Source organism: Dermacentor silvarum, chromosome 1 (genome assembly GCF_013339745.2).
Source record: "Dermacentor silvarum isolate Dsil-2018 chromosome 1, BIME_Dsil_1.4, whole genome shotgun sequence".
Classification (NCBI taxonomy): Eukaryota; Metazoa; Arthropoda; class Arachnida; order Ixodida; family Ixodidae; genus Dermacentor; species Dermacentor silvarum.
Window position 1 is genome coordinate 25,080,956 of NC_051154.1, and position 21,481 is coordinate 25,102,436.

Consider the following 21,481-nt stretch of genomic DNA (forward strand, 5'->3'; position numbering starts at 1 on the left):
TGTTTCTTACCTTTGTTCAAAATTCTGTGTCCCCTCTGTGTCATGCGCTAAACAGCTTCGCTTGTCATCCACCTTCACAGAGGGGAATGGCTCATGATTTTTTTTTCTGTCTTGGTGCAGCCAGCCAGTCCCCAACGGACAACGTGACACCCCATCTAGAGGGGAGCGCGAAGCCTCGTCTGAGTCCCCTACCCTGAAGCACGCAAACTCGGAGACCCCAGCCGTCTGTGAAGGTGAGCAGCGTTCTTCATTTTCCTTGCACAATTACGTGCTCGGTTGTCCGGGTCATCTGTTAAGCAGTCGCCTGGTAAACGCCAGCCGCAAGTCGTTCCTTTGGGTCGTTTCTGCTTGTGGCAGTATCGACTTCTGATGTCGGATGACTCGAACACGTGAAACGCATACCGAACGCGATCGGTGGTGTCAGTAAACATGTTGGACTCAATCTTTGGATGTGAATGTTGCTTTAAGACAGCATGAGACACTGTTTCTCGCCATGAAATTTAATTTTTGCTTTATCGTGACTTAGATGCCAGTGCCCTTGCGGTAGCCGGTAGGGGTAGACTTTGCCAGGACGGTACATAACGACGGCTCCGTGCAGGCGCAATATATAATTACTCGAATACTTTTGTCTGGCTTACAAGAAGGAATAACCGCCAGAAAATCACTAAACTCAACTATTTAAAAAATGTGGACAAATTGGGCGGTGCCTTTAGTTGATACACTATCCTGAGCCAATTGACGGTGGTTGTCAGTGCCCTTCACGAGATGTGGTTTCGAGGCAACCTTGTTCGGCCATACGTGAATGACGGCTAGGACTGAAAGCATCCATAGCTTCACAGTAGCTCCAGATTCCAAAAGGAGTGTTTGCGTAGTTGTATAGAAAGCTTTTTTCAATATACAGCACCAAAATAGATGCTCATTTAAAAGAATTAATACCCTTTGTTATCTAGTGTTACGTACTGACGCCAAATAAAACGATGTAATAAAGTTACGCATGTCAGCCTGAACTTTAGGTATTATGCAAATAGTTCTTGAGCAACTTTAACAAACAACCTATAGCATCAAAAAAGGCACTCGTTTACGAAGTAGGGCAACTGCGAATCACTGTGAAAACGCCGCCTCTGAATCGAGTTCACTCATTAGCGCGTGAAGCGAACTTCCCTGCTTGTACTGGTAGCCCATATTTTGCATTCAGCGAAGGTGGTAGTCCCTGTATTTAGACTTACTCCTAGGGGTTGCTATTCATGCTAACCAGCACGACTCGCAAAATAATATATATATATATATATATATATATATATATCAGAGTCCAGGCAAGCCAAAGACGGCTTAACTTGGAGTAGCCGAAGCAGCCGCGACTACGGAAGTGCGTCGCTCATTTCCGTTTTCTGTACGCAATGAGAACGAATCGCACCGGCCTATCTTAGTCTCACTCTGCGTGTGTTCGCAGCCCATTCTGGCGTGGACGGCTTCGTCCGCGACTGATTTCGAGTAGTGCCATGAAAAGGGAGCTGCCGGCCCTTGGGGCGTTATTGGTTTGTAATCCGGAAGAAAAAAAAAAAAAAAAAGCCGCGGAACGAACTTTCTGGCGGCAGCATTGTTACGTTAAAGGTTATCTCTTCTCGGAAGGCCAGCGCTTGATCTCAACGAGTCCCGGGGTAGTTGCCCGCTGTTTCTGCAGCTAATCGTGTTTGGCAACGACGACAGAACACTCCGGCTGAAGAAGCTTATTGTCCACGCGTGCGTGGGGTAGAGCCCTTTATGGAGAAATAACCCACTAGAAATGCTCGCAGAGACGAAGGCACGCAAGAACTTTATAAAATTGTCAGGTAGGGAGGACTTAAAATACAGGTGTTGCTTGGAAAAGAGAAACACGACAAAGAGGCCACAGGGCACTGGAGACTTGCGATCAACTGTGTGGGCGAAGAAGGCAACTATCTGACCGGAACCAACGTTTCGAGGCAAGCGGACTTTTTTTTGTCAGGGCAACAGCTGTAAGTCCATGGGCTTAGTTTTCGCAGCAAACAGGAAGTAAGTGGATATAGGCTTTGGACAGTTGAACAACCAATTTTAAAAATTTGAGCGGCATCAAGCGTTGTCAGGTTGAGAGCAGAAGTGTCCCTAGGAAAAGAAAATAATGAATACATATACGCTTCTGGTCGACAGGTAAGAGAGCGAGAAAAAAAAAGGTTGACCAAATATAATATAACCATCGAATGAAGAAAAATACATAATAGTCAATGAATGATGAAAGTAAAAAAAAAAAGCATTGGCAAAACATGGCTTGTAAAAAAAAAAAATGTACGGAAGAGAAGGATACACTCACCTTTGTTTCGCCCCGGTGTAAGATTGCAATGGTTAAACGCTGCTATTTATATTCCTGTAATTTGTATAATTGATAGATTGCAGAGCCTTGATAGATTGCAGAGATTGAAATAATTGAAACATTAGTGCTTGTTGGTTGCAGTGTGCTGAACGCTGTCCGTTTATTATAACGTTCACTGGCTGCCCTGTGTCATCGATATCTTGTTTTTGAGAGACCGAACATTCCAGCATATAAATGATGCTGCATATTAGTTCTATGGAAGCCAGCAGGACGAATGTTCTTTCTGAGAAACCCGTCCGCGTTTCCTCTTTAGCTTCGCACTATAGAGTCTGGTGAATGATAGCTTTCTCCTTTTGTGCTTTAAAGCTGGTTTTACTTTTGTGCGCATAGTCTTTTGCAGTGCTTTTAATTTTTTCTCGTGATTTTGAAGCTGCTTACAAGTTTTCCACATTGCGAGAGAACAGCTTGGTATGTTGTCGGTACACCTAGGGTTGAAGGTACTTACTCATTGCTTTCTTTTCCTATCGGCACTTCTTGCTCTCAACTGGACACCTCGCGGTACAACTCATTGTTTTCTGAAACTTGTTTTCCCATTGGTCCTAAGCTCATCAAATAATTGCCACCATTGTTCCTTTCCAACTTGCTCGCTTTATGCTATCCTAATTATTGATCATTAGTGATGCTCGTGAAAGGAGGACGAAATTGCCTCGCTAGCTACACAAGGGTGGACCGTACGGGTTACATTTTGCTTTGCGAATTCGGATGTCAAGCACGCTCGATGTCATACCCCGTAGGTGTTACTAATGTGAACACAAAACGAAAAAAAAAAAGTACTGCCACTGCTGAGTTACTGACTCAGCAGTGATAAAGTGAAAAAATGCAGTAGAGACAAATGAATGCATGCGTAAAAGGCAAGGTTACGGACTGATTGTTTAGGCCCCGTAGTGTTTTGGTGCGGCTGGTCCTGCTTCGGCAGCGACAGAGTCGCGTCCATTCTGTTGTAAGACACGGTGTCAATTTAGGCGACGTTTCCCATGCTGATCGTGTTTTTTTATTGCTCGTAAGGTGATTCCACTGTTAGGATCGTCTGTAAAAACGTAAAAAAAGAAGAACACTCGAAGGGTTCGAAAATTTGAAGAAGACTGACCAACAACCATGATCTTAGTAGCATTTGCGGAGCTGAAAGTTTGATGCGTCGATGAAGACATAAAAGTAAAGGCGAAACCAGTGTATATCCGCGCTTTCTCGGTTGGTGACAACATTATGCTGACTACTCGGCGTGCAATGTACCGAAATACAAGTCGTGGGTTCTTATTCGCGAAAAACTCTTACGCTAGAATTATTCGCATGGGCAATTTGGTCGAGGCTTGCCCCGTCATGCTAGAGCACTGTTATACAAGTTAAAGGTTGGATCTGTATTAGTGCGTGGACGCCTATACCGACAAGGACGTGTGGAGGGCCCGTCGTGTACGTTTTGTAGCTCCTGTGAGACACTGGAACATCTCGTTTTAGAGTGTCCCGCATTCGTTGCGCAGCGCGCATTGCTAATTAAGGAATGTAGACTTATTAGACTGCAATGTGCGGCCCTTGATGATTGCCTGCGTCCAAGGGGCTGCGCTGCTCGACGTGACAAGCCCGATCGAGCCCTGCTAACATTTTTGGCGGATACTGACTCGGCCTCCCGTTTATATACATTATTTGTGTTTTTGTTTTGTTCTGTCTGTGTCTCCGTCATTTCTTTCCTTCCTCTTTTCTTTCCTCCTATTTTAATTTCCTCTATTCCTTCTCTTCCTGAAAGAGTATACGCAGGCGTTGTGCCCCTCTCGGTGGCAGTTGTCAGCTTGCACCGTCCCTATTTCCTTCGTGTCCTTCTGTGTATAGGTGTAGAAACCAAATAATTCCCAGACAGCCCGGATGGTAGAAATATTAGCGAAGGCTCGCCGTCAACGGCAAAGGGCACTTACAAGCGAAAAGCTTCGCGAATTCGGCACCTGATGTTCCGAAGTTCGCCTAGCGATGCTCTTCTGAATTTACAGTGTCTTGTAATTCTAATAAGCTAGACATATTCCGGTGAACTTGAAACTTGGTTTAAGCTCTGAATCTAAAGCTCACAAAAATACGGGGGAGAGCAATAAAGCGAAGTTTACCTGACCTTACTAACATATTAAAAAATTTTGGAAGAAATCATCAGCAGTCTTCTCGCTCAGGCTCACACACAAATAGATGCTTCAATAGACAAAAACGTATACAAAAAGAAAAAAAAATGATGGCCTGCCAGCACAATCAAAACCTCATGTGAAAAAAAAAAAATAAGAAAAAAGATACTGAAGGAGTTACAAAGAACCGTATAGCAAAAATTGAAGTTTGATTGTGTTCGACACTTCTCTTTCCCAGCCGCGCTATGGCCCCAAGGGTGCATTCGATACGATTCAATGTGGACGGAAGCATCAACCGGTCAGCGGTCGAGATAAGCAAGAGACGTTTATAGTATTGGTGGGAAAAAAAAGGAGGGAAGAGACTGATACGACCGAATCCGTTACAGGCTTAGGTAGCGGTACAAGGTAGATAGAGTGGTTTTGAGGAAGTGAAAAGAAGATTGAAAAGATGTGTACAAAAGTGCTACAATAAAAAGCACGTATAACGTACCTGAGTAACTCAAGCAGGCTAGGTGACTATTTCTCACCGCCCCGTTTCAAAGGGGATGCCAATAAATCATCATCATCATCATCATGATCAATATACACCATGCACAACACCCTAAATACCTCGCCAGTCGTGCCCCACCCATGCCATGCCTCTCTTTCTTTTCTTCAACACCCCCACGAGTGCCCTCTATGTTCTGTGCGAGGATATCGTCCCATGAGTGCTTTCATATTTAGTGATGCAAGAGATGGCTTTTGGACGGATGAGAAGCGATAAAATAGTGTCGAAATCTGTGTCGCGGAGCTCCCATAAGAACACAGTCATTTATATAATTGTTTGCCTAGGTGGACGTGCAAGCATCAATATTAGAAAAAGAAAATATAGCAGCAATCTTGAGGAGCAGGTTCAATACACGTGTTTGACATATTTCAATTACTCGTAGTTATCCTTACTATATCTTAAGCCTATTATAGTGGCACTAATAATAGTTTACGATTCGTAAACTATTATAAGTTACTTAATTATCCCAAACCCCAAAACAATTATCTTCCTCAGGACAAACGCTGCGGCTTCATCTCCTATAATTAGTCAACAGACACAAAATAAGCAAAATGTGACTGTGAGCTAAATACGTCGTCTCCTAAATAGAGGACTGTAGCATTACCTCGAACCTGCTTTCATTCATTTACATTCCCTCTTAAGTCGAAGGCGTAGTCAAAGTGGAGATTTAGAAACAACTCTACGCGATGATAAACTTGGAACAACAGAATAAGCCGGGTAGAAAAGCGGATGTTACCCGAACTACAAAGAACAAAAGAATTTCATGACAAATAAAGATAAATCAGAGGGGAAAAAAGCAGTGAATTGGTACTTTCGCTGTCACGTTCTGTGAAGATGACAAAACGCAGCAATGAACCTATGACCAGGGTTCAAATTCGAACTCGCCTCTCAAGGGGAATGGGAAGAAGACAGCGCAAGTCCTTTCTGGGGTTTTGTTTCCCATTTTATCTTTCTTCGCTTGCCTTTCCAGTCATTATTCTTACGGGAGTAGCACGACGATCATCGGGAGAGAGAATCAAAGCCTCACACAAACATCCTGTGTCATCTGAGCTCTCTCTCTCTCTCAGTGTGCAAGGAAACAAGAAGTTGAAAGTGTGTCTTCGGGATCTTCCACCAGGAAAGCAATTAGAGGCGTGAACTAGCGCTAGTCGCTGAGGCAGAACACAAGGATGGTGCCGCGTAAACCGCCGCTTGTTTCGAAATCAAAAAGGAAGCAAAACGGGAGGGAACCGAAACATAAAAAACGGGAAAAGCACGTCGTGGAGCGTCACCGACTCTTCCTCTGCCCGTGAAGTGAGGGCGTTTATTTCTTGCCATTTCCTGTTCGGCGTTTCCTGCTCAGGATTCGCCGCAAGGAAAAAGGAGCCCTGTACACCGTGGGACCGCGCAGTGACGAGTCTGTTTGTTCGTTCGCGCTCGCGAGTACGCGACAGTGCCTTTCGAGCTGCGGCAAGTTCATAGCGCACAGAGAGAGCGCGCCTCGAATAGTTCGATCGAACGGATGGCTTGCCTTGAATGGAGCTCGAGGGAAGGTGAAGATTGGTGGCGGCGGGGGAGCGTCCGCGAGGCGGTGGTGCGCGGTTCCGTGGCTAACGACCTGGAAACGCGTCATTTCTCACCCCGCTTTGAAGTCGCTCCAGTCAGGCCGCTCCGAGGGAGTAATGTGAATCGAGCTGCCTCCTATTAGTCCATACCTTGGCTCGCGCGCGTGTGTGTGCGTGTGTGTGCGCGTGTGTGCGTGTGCGTGTGTGTGTGTGTGTGTGTGCGTGTGCGTGTGCGTGTGCGTGTGTGTGTGTGTGTGTGTGTGTGTGTGTGTGTGTGTGTGTGTGTGTGTGTGTGTGTGTGTGTGTGTGTGTAAGAAGCTGAGGAGATCGAGGGAACATGAGAAGCCGACGGCCCTGGAAATGGGAACGATGATGTCTTGCTTCTTCCGTGGAGACATGTCAAAACGGTGACCCCAGTTTTACGACGTCTCTCCTATAGAACACCCAGCGCGGAAGCTCTATGACGTTTTGATGCTGGAAATGTGGTCGCGCGTTTGCTTCCTGGCAGCGGCGACCACATCCTGATAAAGGCGGAATGCAAAAAATGTACGTGTGTCTAGATTTAGGTGCGAGTTGGGGGGAGGGGGGGGGGGGGAGAACCCCAGGTGTTCTAAATTAAACAAGATCCCCCCACATCATAGTCCTAGTGTTGCTTTGGCGCGTGAAACCCATACGTGCATGCGTACAATCAATAAATCAATAAATCAATAAATTCAATCAATCAATCAATAATCAATCAATCAATTAATCTTATCTTACAGTATCGCCCGTCCTTCAAAATACGTGAGTAGTTTTATTCAATCTATCACTGCTTGAATTCGTGCCAAACTGCTTCGAAAGATATGTCATAAGGCAACAGAACAGCAAGTTGCCTTAGCTGCCCTGTTTGCTTAGAGTTAATTACTGACGGGGGTGGCTCAGTGATCATAACATGTCATGACATAACGAGGTCGCGGATTTGGTACTTGGCCACGGCTACAACATGTCGATGAAACCGACATGCACAACTACTTATCAATTTATATTTACTGAGGTGTTTAGCTAGAGTACACACTTTAACTAAACGTCTTCAGAGAGCTGTGACGGTGAGTCGAACCATCTGCCTTCCAACCTGCAAAACGCCTAAAATCGGCATTGTGATGTCTCCGGCAAATTCACGTGTGCCTCCATCTGCAGTTCCTGGGATTGCTAAATAGTCGGACTTGTCACCGTTGGCCCTGAAGCAGTTGTCTCTGCTTCTCCTACACAATTCTTATTTTGACCATATATATATTTACACGGACGGTTCCACCAATTCCAACAGCTCAACCGGAGCAGTGGTTGTTCCATCGGACACCGTCTTTTTGCAATTTAAATACTCTCACAGCAACACGTCGACAGCAGCAGAACTTGCGGCTCTTCAAGGTGCGCTCAGTTGCGTGATCCAGCAGCCGCCAAATCGTTTGGCCATTTTCTGCGATTCGAAAGCAGCCCTACAAACTCTGCAGTTTGCCCTACGTCATGGGTTACACGAGCAGCTAGTGTGCGAAATAAGGCAAGTTCATCACCCCGCGCTCGAGAAAGAACACGACATTGTATTTCAATGGTGGCCGAGCCACTGCGGAATTGTCGGCAACGACAGCGCAGATGAAACTGCTCGCTCGGCTCATCAAAAACGTCAGCGGGTACCTACACCACTCTCAAGAACGGATGCTTCACGGCAATTTCAATCACTTGCTCGCCACATCACACTTCTGCGATGGAATTCACCAGGTTTCACCAACCTGCGCTTGCACTATCTCGATCCTAATTATGGACTTCGCCTGCCACCTGTACTCTCGCGTCGCGAAACAACTTTATCGCGTGGCGTGTGGTCGGGCGTCGCATTTACAAATTCCTAACCATTCCTAATAGGGATGGCCAACAGTGCTGCGTGCAATTTTTGTGGGTGCGATGAGACTCTAGAGCACCTTCTGTGTCATCTTTTGACGCTCAACGACGTACTCTACAAGCTCAACTCAGCCTATTAGATAATAGAGTGCTCTCGGAGGAAAGGATCCTGGGAACATGGTCTATGCATTCTTGCATAGAAAGGCCACAAAAGTTCTTCTGCACTTCTTTAAGGCGACTGGACTGTATGAGCGCTAGTGACAGTGGACATTCCTCTGCGACTGACTCTGTGAATGACTGACTCTTTATTATTTTTCTTCTCGCTCCTTCTTATCTATTCTTCCCCTTTCCCTCGCCCCAAGCGTAGGGTAGCCAACCGGGCACGTCCTTGGTTAACCTCCCTACCTTTACCTTCTTGTTTCTCTCTCTTTCTTCAGATGGCGAAAAGTAAACGAGAGCCTTTCTCCCCGGAACAATGTTACCCTTGCCAAAACTCGACCTTTGGGGATTAAAACGCCATCAATAATAATAATATAGACATAATATTATAGGCAACTATTTTTGTTCGTTAGTTACATCGATCTGCTTCCATCCTTGCTAAGCGGCATTCAGAATTTTCGGTGACCGGAATCGGCGACCCCCTTACCCTTCCTCTCCTACTGGGACTTCTGTAACGTCGCGATGGCTTAGCCGCAGTAAGATTCACCTAGCAGCAAAACAATCTTTACAGGCGCTAATGGGCGCTGGTGGTGCGACATTTCAGCTATCGTAAAGCGGATGTTTCACGCAACTTGAGCGAAGGATTTAATTCAAGGTTTGCTAGAAACATGGTTGAGAGCTGTGCAGTACGGTAGCGCATGAGCGCAGTCACTCGTTCTTTTTTTTTCCTTTTTTGTCTTTTGCATATTTCCCGGGCTTTCTTCAAATGCCGCAAAAAAGTACCACGCAGGGGGTGAATATAGCCACAATAAACCGGATCGGTTGTTTCTGAAACCCTTCTACAAGGTAACGAAACGTCGTTGGCCCTAAAGTGAATATTAAAGTTATTGTCGTAATTTATCTTAGTTACTTAACTAATTAAGTGGTATATAAATTTACTCTGACGAGCGCCACATGACAGCAAACAATATGTCGTTGGTATCGCTCAGCTGCAGTTTACCACCTTTTTTTTTTTTTTTTAATCCTTTGCTCAAGTTACTCAATACACTGGGTATACCGGCTGTGACACATGCAAAACGCCCATCAACTTGCAATGATTGCCATTCGTGTAAAGCTCGCCGTTAATTTTTTTTTTTTTTTGGCGACAGTTATTTGGCACAGGAATGAAGGAGAAAGGAGGTAAGAAAGGGAGAAGAGGGATGTTAACCAGACATGCGCCTGGTTGGCTACCCTACACTGGGGTACAGGAAAGGCGGACTAGAAAGATGACATAGAGAGAGGGGAAAGGAAAGACGTGGTGAGTTCGCGCACGCGCATGGAGGGCCCCACCAAGTCAAAGGCTTTCACACAGGCCACTCGCCCTCAAGAAAGTCAAAAGTGCCTTCACAGACTTGCGGGCCGACGAGCCATGGGGATGGTCTTCGAGTAGCGCCTGGGACAGTCGCTATAAACTACCTTTGATCTAATATCCTGTATCGCGACGTATGAAACGCCTCCCTGTGGCGAAACGGGCTCGATGTTTTCCGGGATGATGTTCATGCTGGAATGCTGTTCTCGAGTACCGCTGCTAATAATACACAAAGCCATGATGGGAGCTGTACGATTTGGCTGGGCTGAACGCGTAGTATTGTTTCTCCTTGCTTAATTGGTGTTCTCATATGAACTTATCGATATTTGTCTCTTCACTCATGGAGGCCTGCTTGACTAACCAGTGGGTAGGTGCGAGAATACGAACGTTGCGCGCTTTGCGGTATTGTACTCGTTCCAGTCTTTTTAACCCTCACAGTGTTCCAGGAGCCTATATCGTCCTATGAAACTACATATGAAAATGAAATAAATAAATCAATAAATGATAAAAGAAAGAAGCGACAATGAACGTTCGTCGTATGACCGAGAGCGTCGACAAAATAAGGTGCCATGAGACCACTTATTTTTTTTTTTGCCATCTACGTTGTATGACCTTTTCTGCATTCTATAACAACAACGAACCAAGGACGTTGGGCGCGCCTGATACGCTAACACGCCCAGTTAGGCCTGGTACTGTGTCAGAGGTTACGCTGAAGATGACAAAAATAATATTGCTCATGATTAAGTGCTTTTTGCCACGTGCTGCACCTTGGCACGCCAGTAGGTCACTGTAGTAGTTGGAACACCACGCGGTTTGCATGCTTGCTGAACGGCGACGTTTGTATGGATGTCTAATCTTTTATGGGTGACGCAGAGAAAGTTCTTACACGCTCGCTGCTGTGATGACTGGACCCAGTAACCTCATGTTTTTATGATAGTTGCTCAAGTGTAACGCGTCCCCGTGCAGTTCCAAAGTTCATAAAAAAAAGGGGGCACTGTGTATACGTAGGGCTGTATGTACAGTTCATCGGTGCCTCTCAAATGATGCCGTCCATGCACAGCGCTGCGGGCGCACGCGTCACGCTCGGCTCTCGTACGACCAGTGGGACGCGTAGGCGCTCTCACGTGGCGTGGTCTGTGCATCGTAAACCGTTACGCGTGGGCGGCAGGCGATATATCACCGTGTTGTCCAGCTCAGTGGACCGCGCGGCATTGCTGTCACGGCCTTCCAGAGTCACGTTTCCGCTCCTGCATGTTGATCTTATACCTGCCTGGGGGTATCGAACAGGTGCACGACATTCGGCGTATCTGGCTGCACGAGCTTAAACGCGCTGTCTTGCTGTCTAGGATTCTAGGTGGCCTGAAGATTTTCAATATGGGCGGAAACTGTGCACGGCCTAGTGATGAAAGTCTTTTTTCTTTTGTGTATGTGTATTTGGTTGAAGGGGGACGGGGGGGGGGGGGGGCGGAGGTATGGGTGTAAGGTTGATGCTGCACCGCGAGAACCACAAACAAAAGGGAACCTGCCTTTGTCCGACGTCTGGATCCATGAGGCGTCCCAGGATTCCACGTGGCAGTTACTTCCTCTACGTGTACTCGCATTCAATTATTCGATGTACTTTCTTTCGTGGTGGTGGTGGGTTGTAGCTACAGGCTAGTTTAGCCTGGCGATCAAGGCCGGTAATTTCTCCGGCTGAGCGTCTCTTACAATATCACCAAGGTCGATCCAAATAGATCGCAACGTTTCGGGCGAAAAGCGGTTCAGAACGAATTGTCACCGACATCAGCAAGGATGGTTATGGGAGCCGCGATTGAAGCGCGACTATGTTTGGAGGAAACAAACATTGGGAAAGAAAAAAAAACGTTTCTTTAATTAAAACGAGACACAGTTAGATTCATTCAACAAAAATAAAATTACTAATCAATTTTATATACGCATGGCGAGAAAAGAACTCTATTTTACTTGATCATTATCAATAAATACCTTTTTTCAGCGCCCACCGTAAGAGCGCCCGCCGATAGCGGCGGGCATTGACGCCGCTACCACTTGCAATGCAATGCAGCTCTTGAAGTGTGCAGAAAGGCGTGCTCGTAAAGTTCACCTGTTACAATACGCCCCACCCCCCCCCCCCCCCCCCTCACTTGTGATTTTTTTTGCTTGTCGATGTTTGTCTGAATTTGGTGACGCGGGTAGTTTTATTGTTTCTTAACCTGTTCATGCAGTCAAAAGTAGTGAGTTGCGACCGCCAGATAATTGTTTACCTTAGTTGTTTTCGTGGGACATCGCGGGCCGACGGTCTTGGCGTCCGACGAAAGGACGAGCACTCTACGCCCAAAGCGTTCGTTGGCCTCCAAAGAAAGTGTGTTCTGTACAGTGATGCGATTTTGACACCTGTACGGCGGAACTTTTCCTGCATCGCTTTCCGCTCTGAAAGCTCGAAACGCCCATTAAGCCGAATGACAGGGCATTTGAATATACAGGTCTAACAGCAGGCCTCCGAAAACAAATTTCGCGCCTTTGAGAACATTATGACGTCACTTCTGTTTTTAATGGATATGATGTCACATTATTTTTTCTTCCGCTGGAAGTGTTCCCTTCTCACACAGATGGCGCTAAGCCACATGAACCACCGATGAACCGCCATGTTTTGAACGTATGGGCTTCTATGCAAGCTTCGCTACCAGGTATATTTACCTTGATATCACTGCGGTGTTTCACCTCATGTCAATCAAACCAGTTTCTCTTAAGAATGTAATAAGAAGACATGAAGTTTCTTTGAGGGCTATAACGTATCCTTCGGGAAACACACATGTAGACGAAGACGGTACGACACGATTCGAATCGTCTAAGAGGCCCTCTGCATCAGAATGTGTTTTCCGCCCGCGCGCGCCAATGTCATCACGTCCGTATGTTCTTTATATTTCTTATTGTCCTTTGTACCTTGTTTCTTGAAATACCGCTTTATTATTTTCGCCGTTGTAGCGCATAGTAATTTATGTTCACCGTATGGCGATTTCATTTTCGTCCCGCTCGCGTTGTCCCGAAGGCGCACGTGGGTCGATCAGTGTCCAGCTAATTTAAATGGCTGAAAACTACTGGAGGTTGTTCACTTCTTCAGGTTACACATTTCAAAGAGATTTTGCTGTGCATCTGGATTTACTGGCTCCTATGCAGTCTTATTTTCTCTTTTAAATGGTAAGCAAAAATAAACAGCTCATTCAACGCCGGAGGCACTGTGCTTACTGTTTTCGTTGCTTCGTCGTGCTTTTCTTTTTCTAACTCTAACATGTTGTTTTAGTCGTAATCTGAGCAGCCCAATGTCCACTCCTCAACTCAGCCAGTTGGCGACATCTTGAAACCATCCAGCTCTTGGCCGCATGGGAACCGCCCCTACCGGTTATACGCATAGCTCGCGCATGCAGTCTTCTTTCGATAGCAACCTCCCGAATCGACATCCAAATGCGGTGAGAACGTCGGACGATCTACGAACAGTTTCCTAAATGAGATACCGTCATCACGGAGCGTAAAAGTTAAATCGTGTGGTTTAACACAGTGGCAATTACAAAGGACGCCGTAGCCGAGAGCTCCAGATTGTTTTCGATCACCTGCGGTTCTTTAACCTGCCCTACGCCTCTTGAAGCATGGTACGTCCGCTTTAAGCGTACAGATAGAACATACACGCATTAAAAATTGGTGCCGAGCAGCACGAGCAATCGTGGGTCTAGCGCCCTTGCTCCAAGCTCACACAGAAAGCGCGGGCACCGATGGCACTTTTTTTCCCATGACAAATCCACGGGCGTGTTGGGCGTCCGTCACTGCACCCGTGCCGGGGGCCATTTCGACAAATGCCACGTCTTTGACAAGGGCGTGCCGCGTCCCCGTGTCTGCGGTCGCGCAGGTGCGGGCGCTCGCACACACGATCGTTTGCGTCACGGCCGCCTCCCCCGCTTCGTGCCGGCCGTATTTGACGGAGTCCCCCCCTGCGGTTCTTTCGTGTCTTTTCGCTTTGCCGCTTCCATATACCTTCTTTCGTTCTTCTATTCCTCTTCGATGGCTCTCCCCTTGGTGTCACTTTAAAGCAAACACCGACAAGCTGTATTTTGGAAGGGTAAAACGGATTGCCCAGATGAATCGCAAGATGAAAATACGAAAGAGAAGAGGACGAAAGAACGATTGGCTGGCGTAGATTCGCTCGGTTCCCGAGAGGGAGATTGGCTGTGGAGGTGGAGTTGGGGTGGTTGGAAAAGACACGAAAGGCGGGAAATCGGTGGCGCTCGCAAGGCGGACAGTGGCGCGTGAATCGATGGTCCTTGGCCATGTACAAAGAAGGGAGGCGCCCTGGTCGATAATTCGAGCAAGGTGCTGGCCGTTGGAGAGGTACTAGTGGGAGTGAGTGGGGGTAAGCACGTCGCTGCACCTCATAAAGCTCGCAACCAAGAATTTTGAACTAGGCGTGTGGAAACTTCCACAAAATCGCGAGCGTGACACTTCAGCCGTTGCGCCAGGAACATTTCACTTATTTTTTTTTTCGTCTTTCTTTGTCGCGTTTTTCCGTGCCGGTTCATTAATTTCTCTTTCTTACTGAAATGAACATATGTGTAAAGTATTGACCCGTGACTGGGAATTCATCATTAGGTAAGGCGAGAGGAGACGAGGGAAGAGCTGTCAGATGTGGTCATACAACATCGGGAGGGCGACGAACTGATTTGGCATCTGCCCTTTATTCGCGAAGATGGCTGTATGTTTTTCTCTTCAGTCCTCAGGCTGCCGCGTTGAACCATATTTACTATTATAGTTCTTTCGGCAGTTTATTTTCCGGCATTCTGCAAGGCTGAAAGCGGGCCATTTACGTGGCAATTTACGTGGTTATTTACGTGGCAATTTACGTGGCAAGAAACCACCCATTTTTCGCGTAGTGCTGCACTCGTCTCTCCCCGTGTTCATCACTGGAACTCCTTGCAGCTATTTTTCCCTGAGTGAATCTAAGGTTCGGTCAAGTCACCCTCAGTTGCCGAACTCACGGAACCATTTACATCTAAGTTGAACACGTTACTTTCACTGCCGCTCCTCCACCCTGCTCTATTTATCGCCATAAGAAACAATAAAGGAAGAAATCAAACCTGAGACATAGGTAGACGGTAACAGCAAAGTAAGAGAGCATGCACCATACAAATTCATCTCGCCATGTTCTTTGTAGCACTTGTCATTGCAATTATCTTCTCAGACGCAGATGCACCTGCAACGACAATTTTTTTTTTTTTAGTTGAACGCAACCCTCGGTATAGTGGAAAGACCAACAAGCGCTTTTTCTTGAGAGATCTGCATCTTATATACCTTTAAGGTCGTTGTTCGAGTCTTTCTTTTTTTCTAAGTTCACCCTCTCAGCCCACGTTCCCATTTGTCATTTCAATCGTTCTGCCATTTCAAATTGCAAAACGCAATCTCATGCTCTAGAAGAAGAGAAAGCTTTTCGTACACTGGATCAAAGAACGGGGCTCAAATGGTCTCACCCCCACCTTGCATTTCATATTTGTCGGCTCCTCTTGTGCAAGGTTTAATCTTGGGGAGTTGTTTCGCAACGCTCCTCGTGCTGCATCGCTCGCACACTTCGGCCCCCTTTTTCTTGTGTTGTTTGCGTTACTACGCTTTCCAATTTCCTTTTGCACTCGCTCTTTCGAATTCTCAAGCCCTCCTGGGTACATCGTTTACCACATTTCCAGCTCGTCCTAGGTTGGAAACAATAGGTGGGGCCCCTTGCAGGTCTAATGCTCCGCGGGGATGCGCCAATCGGGAGGCCGTGAGAACAAGACACGGCGACGTGAAGGCAGCCTACTTCCGGTACGTGAGGCGGTATAGCAAGTGGCATCTAGGGGTACCGGACATGCGCCGGGCGCGGAACGTGGCTTAGGGTGAGGCACGCAGTCTCTCTACGGCGGCAACCTCGTGATTTCCTCCTGAGCCAGCATACGAGCGGGCCGTGGCGCGGGCTCCCCTGGTGATTAAAGTGCGGGCGACGTTTTTGTGCCAGGTATGCGTTACGTCATCAGCTTCACGTGGCCTTTCATTTTTGTCATTTTTTTTAACGTCGAGATAAATGCAAGAGGGGTCATCTGGCGCGGCTGTATTAAGAAAGAAACGGTTTGGAGAGAGAAAATTCATATTACCTTTCTGATTACTTAAGGTCCTCTTTTGTAACGTTTCGTTATCGAATCAAGGGTAGGAGTAAGTGTTCACCTCCCGAAGGCGCGTGCTTGAATATTGTTGACCTTGAACTGCACTGTTTTGCCATACATCTCACACTGACATTGAAGGCTGCTTAGTAGATTTCAGAATAGCGTTGCATTTCACCTTTCACCTCATTTGTTAAGCAGCGATGATGCAGTAAAACTATGCTAAAATGTTGTAATGTCAAAAACTAACTTTTGGCTTTGATGTATGGGGAACGGGTTTGGTTTTGCAGTAAGTATAGATCATTTGATTGTTATTGGAGTGTCATTCTATGGGAAATGCACCAACTTACTTGCACCATCAATAATCCCACCATAAAGCTGTCATACTGTTCAAAACGAAACGAAGCAATTGACTTTATGATGTGTTCACGCTTCTCACCACCGAGTAAAATCACAGTAGGAAGCCCTTATGCATGTATATTGATGCATACAAAATAATCTTAACTTAACTACCCCATTTCGCATACCATTAAGCGTGGTGTTCTCCTGCATGCCCTCAGTCGGAGGAAATCATTCTCAGTCCAGGCGATTCAGCAGAGCGCGTATTTGCTTGCTGCACGAAACACGTGTATATGGCAACCGTTCTGTGTCTTTTTTGTCTCTCATTTCTAAATTTATTCCCGCCCTCCTGTTTTATTGTTGCACGGAAGTACGCAGAAATGGCGACCGTATTATTGACAGTGTCAACAGGGTCGGTAAATACGCGCTGTCGGCCTCTTTGTCTTCAGTTGCGCAGAATATGTATTGTCTCTCGAAACATTCGGATCAGTTCCATTCGGCCAACGCTACCGTAAGCTGCAAGGCTATCTCCTTTTGTTCTATACACGACTGAGGAGGGTTTCTTCAATATTGTTTTCGGGCCGACTCTGTTTTGTATGTAAGGACTAACTAGGTTTCTGCTCGTTCGTGCATCGTCTGTTCCTTCTTTCCATTTCGTAAACGCAACAAAGGCGTTTGAATTGAAGCGTGTTCATTATGCGCAAACAGCGTGAAATGACCGTATTTTAATAGCTATTTGCACTCCGCACTTACGATCGGCTTCCGTCGCTTCTTGATAATACGTTTACTTTTGTTTGCAATAATAAATTGTCACTACAAGAGTACACATTCCAACTCAGTTTATTTTCCTGCTTTCTTTTCTCTAATGTTGCGAAGACGAAGGGATCGAGTTCTGGCTCATCTGTCTCCCGGAGCTCACGCCTCCGTCTCAGAAGTCTTTTGGCGGAGCGCGCGCTTCCGGTTCGCTCCATTGTGGAAATAAGACAGAATGCAACTGCGCCGGCAAAGAAAGCTACGCCACCAAGGAAATCGCGGAGGCTGGATCCGGCCTCGACATGCTCAAGGGCTGCGCAGATGTCGCCTAGCATCTCTGCCGATTTTGTCAAAGCCTGGCTAAGCAGACAGCTATGATAAGTGTGATGCTAACGCTAAAACAAAAAAAAAGTTGAAATCTCCCCAATGCTATAGGGAACTGCAGTTGTGACTGAAGTGGGTCTTAAGGTACACGCAGCTAAAATACTCCAGCGTAACTCGACGGCTTCTCGGCGGGGAACTTCGGCAGCCTGTGGTCGATCGGCCTGTCATACCGTGCATATGCACCGCAGGCCCCCGACAGCGATTGTGTTCGCGTGCGACGCTTGCCTCGACTCCCTGACATTTGGCCGTGTGTTGTATTTCCAGACAGAAAGCTTCTTTGCTCTTTACGCACGGTTTGTTACGTGGGTGGCGCGTGAAGGGCTGGCTGACACTTATGCCTTGTCGCGACAGGCCACGTCAGCAATGTGGACGCGTCGGCGACTCGGAGGACGTTTGTCAAGAGCGACGTGCCGCCGGCACCAATTACATTCGGCCGCGCACCCATGTAAGAAGCAATTTATGACTCGCCTGCAGCGTCCTCCTGGCGATGCACACACTATAGGCATATAAGGTACCTGCGTCAGTGAACGAGTTTCTTGTATTCTACTGCAAAGTCTTCGATGGGATCCTGTGGGGGTCAAATGAAGCAAACATTTTCGAGTAGGTAGCATATGCGCATCAGAATAGCAGGTCAAAATATCAATTGCGGCTGGATTAGAAGTGAGGAGGATTCATCCGCAAGCCTCGTCTTGAAAGATTGCGAAGCTCGAAGTATAGTGTAAGCATTTTACTTACTTTATGCCGGTTTATATTTGAAGCAGAGTAGCTATGAAGGAGTCGAAAACATGCTTTGGGCGCACGAAAAAAGCCCGAGGGGGCCATATCGACCCTTAACCTCAGACTTCGGTGTAGCCACAGTGCTTATTTGGGACTTCAATGTCCGAGAATAAATCAAGGGCTTAAAAATATTATGTAAACGTTACATGACCCCCTTTTTCCGTCATACTTGATCATCATCCATCACCATTAATAACATTACCATCATCAACATCATCACTAGTATCCTCGTCATCATTATCATCAGCTTAATTGATGTTCAACTGCAGGACAAAAGCCTCTCCGAGTGACCTCCAATTATCCCGGCCTTGCGCCAGCCAACACCTATCCTATCACTGCAAATTTCCCAATTTCATCGCACCACCAAGTTCTCTGCCATCTTCGACTCTTCCTTCGGCACCCATTCTGTTGCGCTAACACACCATCGGCCATCTGCGCCTCGTATTACATAAGACCCGCTCAACTACACTCCTTGCTCTTAATCTCGGCCAAAATATTAACCACAACAGTTTTCTCTCTCATCCACACTGTCCTCATCCACTCTCCTAAATTTTTTTGATCCATCGCTCGTTGCGCGATTCCTAGCTCCTTCTAAATTGTATTTGATAAGCTACAAGTTTCAGCCCGACAGGTATAGTACTGGTAGAATGTACTGGTTGTATACTTCTCATCTAAAAAATATCCAAGGTAAGCTTCCGGTCATGACTTGACAGTTACTACCATGTATGCTCAAAAACATTTTTATTCTTCTGGTGATTTCTTTCTTGCAATGCGGGTTTGATGCGCCTGTTTGATCTAGATAAATGTGCTCTTACACAGCTTCAACAGGGTAAATACCAAGCAAAATATTTTGTTCATTTGCCAGTTTGATAAACATCACCTTAGTCTTTTGCGCATTGGTCCTCAAACCTACCCTTAAACTTTTCCGTGAATGTTGGTCTTCGATCATTTGTTGAATATAATCTCGACCGTTCCTGAGCAGAACAATGCTAGTTTGCGAACCGTAGGTTGCTGAGATATTCTCTGTCATTCCTCAGAGCTAATCTTTCCCGACAAAACATATTTAATGCTTTTTCCAAGCATGCAATGAATAGAATTAGTGAGATTGCATTTCCTTGTCTGACAGACTTTTTATTTCAATACAGCCAATGCCGGCGTCTTTTAAGTGCTGCTGGGTACTTATTTTGACATAGAATGGATACATACTAAAAATAATAACCAGGCGGAACTGAACAAAGGAAGGATCAACAACGAACTAGTGAAACATGAAGCCAGGTGACATAAGTGCACTAAAGATAGCTCACTACAGAGGTCACATAAGATACGCTGGAACCTACATTCAGCTCACATAAATGCACTAAGGACAGAAAACACAAAGCCAGGCCATAGAGAGACTAAGAATTCAGGTTGCTAGAACCAAATTCACGAACATCGTCGCATTATAGTTAAATCAAACATTCTCAGACATATTGCTCTTCCCTCGTCTCACAGTAGTTTTTTTTAAAGGAAAGGTTTAAATGAAATGTGTCAGCTACTTGCAAACACTGTGGAGTGGGGACGAGAATTGGAGGGCAAAAAAAAAAAAAAGATTATGCTCTATTCCTGAAACAGAAAAAAAAAAAAATAAGCAACACAATTTGTTGCACAAAGTGCCCTGTCCTGCTTCTCATAAAGATTCACCGAGGCCGCTGGTGTTTAGGAGCGTACTCACCCGGACGCTGGCCTCCAGTGCACTGACCGTGATGACCGAAAACAACAGATGCGACACCTTTAGTAGGGCCGGCAATGTACGGATACAAGGGTACGGATTATCTTTCGTCAACCGCGATGCCTTCATTAGGACGGGACGGCGCTGTACAGCCAAGAAACCTTATCCATCGTTGCGCCACAGCCCTTCAGTACGATGCTTCACCCGGTATATACGCTGGCATCGGAGATACACACGTGGATAGGGGGAGCAAAGCCTGCCTAGCGGACTTATTCGTGATGTGCCGTAGAGGACGGAGTATTGAGTTGATTCGTATTTGATGCGAAACAGAGAATGACAACAAGAAATAGTAAACAAGTTAACCAGACAGACTTCACTTTTTCTTTCTTTATTTTATTTATTGATACCTCAAATGCCCCTGGTGCGGGGTATTACATGAGGGGTCGGTTGCTACATTTGTGTGAGGTCTTCGATGAATGACTTGAAGTGGCTAGGATTGGATTGGCTCCGTGTGGGGGCAGGGAGAAGAGGGATAAAAGGAAGCGGGAGAAAAGACAGTGCAATAAGGAAAAGAAATATGTGAAGGGTATGGACGCCAAATGGAACAGCGACAAAGCTTCATAAGACAAAAAGAACACAAGTCGTCCTTTATGCTTTTATGGTTGGTCCTGATACTCGATAAACGCATTGGCGGCACTTATGCCGGTGACGATGGCTAGCGCTAATTTTTTCTTTATGTTTAAGAACTACCTTGATATAAGTCTATACTTCTTTTATATTCAGAATGTCGAAAATTATCCGCCGTGGTGACGTAGTGGCTTTGGCGTTGTGCTGCTGAGCGCGGCGCTCGGGATCAAATCCCGGTGTCGGCGGTTGCATTTCGATGAGGGAGAAATGCAAAAACGTCCGTGTGCCGTCCGCTGGGTGCACGTTAAGGAACCCTAGGTGGTAAAAATTAATCCAGAGTCCATCCCTACGGCCTGTCTTATATCATTGTTTTGGCGCGTAAAACCCCAGAATTTATTTAGAATGTATAAAATTACCATATTCAGGGTTTGTTGCCTAAGCGGCTTACCCCGGTGGCAAAGCGAAATTTTAGGTCGTTTGAGCAAGGCTTCGGTTACACAGAATAGTGTTTTATCATTTCTTTGTTGCGCCGTAAGAATTACATACAACACTCTCCTTCAGTTTAACCGAGAAGAATATTCTATTTTTTGTCTTTTTTTTTGTTTTTTAATGAGACCTGCAGTCGTAGGGGGCACAGTAGTAGAACGGAAAGTTGGCCGTGTTAGTACGTATTCATTTTTCTGTAGTTTTTAGAGCGCACAATCGACCAAGCCACAAAACAAAGTAACAATAAGTTTTCATAATTACCTTTTAGTACCATTGAACACTTTTATA

The 21,481-nt window shown here is 46.1% G+C and overlaps 1 protein-coding gene across 2 annotated transcripts in view; it reads left to right on the forward strand.

Moving 5' to 3' along the window:
* LOC119458206 (neuropeptide Y receptor type 5) overlaps positions 1–21,481 on the forward strand; it is a 299,626-nt gene that overhangs the window by 34,266 nt on the left and 243,879 nt on the right. For both annotated transcript variants that reach the window (XM_049665604.1, XM_037720032.2), the window contains exon 2: positions 121–233. The gene's annotated coding sequence lies outside the window, so the exon portion shown is untranslated. The remainder of the gene's footprint in view (positions 1–120; positions 234–21,481) is intronic.